Source organism: Diceros bicornis, chromosome 9, assembly GCF_020826845.1.
Source record: "Diceros bicornis minor isolate mBicDic1 chromosome 9, mDicBic1.mat.cur, whole genome shotgun sequence".
NCBI classification, from domain to species: Eukaryota; Metazoa; Chordata; class Mammalia; order Perissodactyla; family Rhinocerotidae; genus Diceros; species Diceros bicornis.
In genome coordinates, this window is record NC_080748.1 from 28,933,980 (window position 1) to 28,939,006 (window position 5,027).

Sequence of the window (5,027 nt, forward strand, 5' to 3'; positions counted from 1 at the left end):
TCTTTTCGTCATCCTCCACAGCTAATCAATCAGCAAGTGACGAGGGCTCTCCAACTACTCACGCCAGTGCTACCCCATCCCAGCCACTATCATCCCCATCATTACCTAGACTTCTGCTCTAGATTCTCTCCTCTGTCTATTTTGCACACAGTATCAACCTGGTCCTTTAAAAACTTAAACCATGTTATATCACCTCCTCGATTAAAACCCTCCAGTGATTTTTTTTTTGTGATTAGAATAGAACCCAGACTTCTTTAAGACCTACTTGATCTGACTCTTGCCTAGTTTTCTAAGGTCTTCTCCTTCTCTCTCTCGCTCCTGCCTTATTTTGTTTCTTTGAACAGCAGAGTCATTCCTGCCTGGCTCTTGCACTCGCTGGGCCGTCTACCTGGAGTGCTTCCCCCAGATCTTTGTATGGCTGGTTCCTTCTCATCATCACTCAAGTCTTACCTCAAATATCACCTCCTCAGGGAGGCTTCCTCTGCCCATCCTATCTAGAATGATGACTCCATCCATCTTCAATCAATTCATAGTCTAGTATCTTGTTCTATTTCATGTGCCCTTTATTGTTATTTTAAATTATATTGTTTGTTTGTTTGCCTATTTATGGTACCTCTTCCTCTCGTGAATGTAAGCTCCTTGAGAGTGCCTAGGACAATGCATGGTGCAAAATATACGATCGATAAATAATGTTGGAGAATATATCAATAAACTGATCTCTGGATATTGACAGACTTTGCTTTGAATTTCAGCTTCACTACTTACCAGATATAATGGGTGAGTTACTTAATTTATCTGGATCTCACTTTCTTCAAGATGGCCTTAGAATACCTGTCACAGGACTATTGGAAAAATTAAGGGGGATAATTATGTAAAGCACTTAGTATAGCATTTGATGCATAGTAAGCACTCAAAATACGATAGCTGCTATTAATTATTACATCTTTCTGCTGCGTTTGATCATTGTGAACATTGTCTCCTTAAGTCTCTCTCATCTTCTGGCCTCCTTGATGGCCTATACTTCTAGTTGTGTTAGCCCTGGAATGCCTCAGAGCACCTGCCATGGCACAACCCCTATCTGACAATTCCCTAATCGTTCTTTCCATGCCTGGTACCATATATTTCTTGGCCACAACTGCCTGGACAAGGGATGGGCACCTGATCCAAAGGCAGTATCTATGGGCTGGCCTAGGAGCTACCTGGGTTCAAGGGCTCCAACCAGAAGTTCTCTATGATGGGTGATAACTACCCAAATAAACTAGATTGTTTCTCCTGAGGAGTGTGGACAGAGAGTGAGAGGGAGAGAGGGAGCATGAGAGAGAGATGCTACAGCAGGAGCAGTAGAAGCAGGGGTGGAGGGTGGCTCGATGACTACAAGGACGTCTGTGCTGGGCAGATGAACACGTAGCCTGGTCACAAGAACTGCACTGTATCCTGATGACCTTTCGGGCTCCATGAGTCCTGCTGCTATTTAAGAATATCTTCTGGCTTCCTGTGCAGCTTCTCAGAAACCTCAATATCCGAGGTTGCTTATCTGTTCCTTGCATGGCATGAGAACCTAACCAACCCAACACGTCCCTGAGCAGTTTCACCAGGTTGACTCAACACCCCTTTATCTGCATTTACTATTGGTCATCCCCTCATTCACTCCCATAACCTGAGCTCTCCTCTCTCTGCCGGTAATTCACCAATTGCATTTCCATCCCAACCTGTTTCCTGAGGTACCAGCTCTAACTTCTGGGGCCCCACTGGCACCTCAAAAGAACTACCTTCCAAACAAACTCATGACTTCTCCCCTTGCTCTCCTCTCATGCCCTCTCTGGCACGAATCTGTCCCTTCTTTTGTGTTCTCTGTCTCTGCTAATGACACCGCCTACTCTCAGTCACTTGGGCTAGAGATTAGAGATCTTGGAGTGATCTTTGCCACGTCTGTCTTTATCAGCTTCCACAGCTAATCAGCGTCTGCTGACACATTTGTCCCCTTTGTTCCTTATAATGGCCTTCAAGACTATATGCGACCTGGCCCTCCCCCGTTTCTTCCACTCCCTCACTGCTTTCCCCTCACTCTGCTCCCAGCCACACTGACCTCCTTGCCATTCCTGGAGCAGACTAGACACCATCCTGCCCCAGGGCTTTTGCATCTGCTGTTCCCTTTGCCTGAAATGCTTTTCTCAAGCTCTGTTCCTCATCTTCTTCACATCTTTGCTCAAATATCCTTGTGCATCTTTCCTAATCACCTTATTTAAACTCTAAGAACCTGGCAACTGGCTCTCCTTAACTTCTTCCACTGTTTTATTTTCTCCAGAGCTGTCTAACATGCTCTATAATTTACTTATTCTTTTTATTTATTGTATGCCCCTATCCCCACCTTGCAACCTCATGCTATAGAATGTGTACACCACAGGGGCAGGAATTTTTTCCCTAAAAGCTCACAATGGCCCCTGGACATAGTAAACACTCAATAAGTATGTGTGTAATTAATTAATTAACCACTCCAACTCTCCCTGCCACCATTGTTGTTGCTGGTTTTTTTTTCTTTTTAAACTATTTCAAGATACTTTATTTTTAAAACAGGTCACAACACTAAGCTTTTGGCCCATTCTGCCATTGTATAAGCTACAAATGCTTGCTCAGCGGCTGAGGGACACTGTTTAGTAGCATGTTTGAAAAGTACATAACATTCATGTAAAATAAATATTCAAATAGTTTCCATAGCCTGCCCTTCTTGTAGTCTTGCTGCAATGCTACATCACGGGCTGTTGTTTCCGAGCCATGTGGAAAAATTACAAGTCTGGCCCTTTGGAACTGCCATCTTGCAGGAGCTTTTTCTAATAAGCTGTGTTTTGGCCTTTCTTGGCTGCTAAGAGCTTAGACTTGTCAGATCGGTGGTATTCTCAGCTACCCGAACCGTGTTTTGTCCTTGCCACACAAAACAATATCCTGTACCTTCTGGAAAGGCAGAGTCCTATCTGGTTCCTCCAGGGATATGGTGGAGCCTGAATCTTTCAAGCCTCCATCGTCTTTCTCTTTTAGTTTTCTACTCACACAGAAGCCCTTGTCCCTCCTTCTTTTCTGAGTAAATATCACTTTAGGATGATTAATTTCTGTCTACAAGCCATGTTATATTCTACTTTTATTTTTTAAAGCATTTTTCCATTATAAAAATAACATATGCACACTTTGTTAAAAAATTTTAAATATAGGGAAAAAAATCACCCAAAGATAATCACTTTTCATATTTTGCCATGTTTCTTTCTATGTATATTTTTCACATGAATATATAGTTCTTGCTTTTTTCCAATTGAGATTATAATATAATAATATGTCATGCTAGTACAAAACTCTTCATATATATAATTCTGAATAAATAAGTATTTAAATTAGGTAACTTCATTTTTTTTCTTTTTTTATCATTCTCCTGTATTTGGCAACATATTTCCAATTTCTTGCATTAAACTAAAATTGAGATTAACTTCTTTGTGTGTATAGCTTTCCCGACTTTTGGGATTATTGTCTTAGACTGGGGTTCCAGAGAGAAATTACTGAATCAAAATGTATGAATGATTATAAAGCTTTTAATATCTACAACTTAACTTCTTGTCAGAGGTGTTTTCCTTAAACTCCTTTGGATGCAAGGGATCACTCAGGTTATCTCAGTCATTGGGAAGTTTGTAGGAATGGAAAGTGCAGAAATATTTAGGGTAGGAATCCAGGCCATGAAGCCAGGCCTCATGTAATGTCACAGAATGAACAAAAACTGGCTGAGCCACACAGGCTGCAACTGAAAGTCATTCAGGCTGCAGGAGAGCTCTGTGGACCAGCCTGCCACCTTGTCATCCACTAGCAGTCATAGCCCAGGAAGCTGTGCCCTAGAGACCCATCGTTAACAGCTGGTCTGTTTCCTCTTCTGCTTCTATTACCTCCTCAACTTCTTTTCATATTTTCAGTTCATTATCCCCACAGAAGCAATCTGATTGGCTCAGCTTATTGTTATCATGCCTATTTAGACTGAATTTTTACTTCAGGCTACATCACTGATCACTTGGACAGATTATATTTGGCTGCTCTTGGTTAAGTGCCCATCTCTGTCTCAGTCCTTTGTGGGTTTACAGGGAGCAGAACATGGCCCCCATGTGTTGAACTTATGGAAATCTGCTCATAATTATTCAAAATGTTTAACCACCAATGGCAGAGGCACTAACTAGTCAGTCCCAGCCAATGTGCCATGGTGGAGTGTCCCTGCCAGATACCATCTCTGGATGAGGGCCCAGCAGGCTTGGTGGTCAGCCTGTTCATGCCCAGTTTACATGCCAAGCAGTTTACATGCCCATCAAAAAGATAGGAGATCATAGCAGCACTATTCACAATAGCCAAAACCTGAAAACAACCCAAAGAAAACAACAGATGAATGAATTAATCAAAATATGGCATATCCTTATAGTGGAATAGTATTCTTCCATTAAAAGGAATGGAGTATTGATACAAGAGGGATGAACCTTGAAATTGATACTACTGGTTTCAATTGAAGTATTGATACAATGTAGGTGAACCTTGAAAATATTATGCTAAGTGAAAGAAGCCAGATGCCAAAGAGCATACATTGTGTGATTTCATTTATATGAAACATCTAGAACAGGCAGCAGAGACAGACAGCAGACTGTTGGCTGTTAGAGGTTGGGGGAGGAGAGAATGTGGAGTAACTGCTTAATGGGTATGGCCTTTCTTTTTGGAGCGATGAAAATGTTTTGCAAATAAATAGAGATGGTGGTTGCATGACATTGTGAACATACTAAATGCCACTGAATTGTTCACTTTAAAATGGTTAATTTGATAGTATGTGAATTTCACCTGAAAAAAAAAAAAGATATCTAGTAATCCCACTTCTGGGTATATAGCCAAAAGAATTGAAATCAGGGTGTCAAAAAGATATTTGCACACCCATGTTCATAGCAGTATTATTCACAATAGCCAAGAGGTGGAAGTAACCCAAATATTCATTGATGGAGGAATGGATAAACAAAATGTGG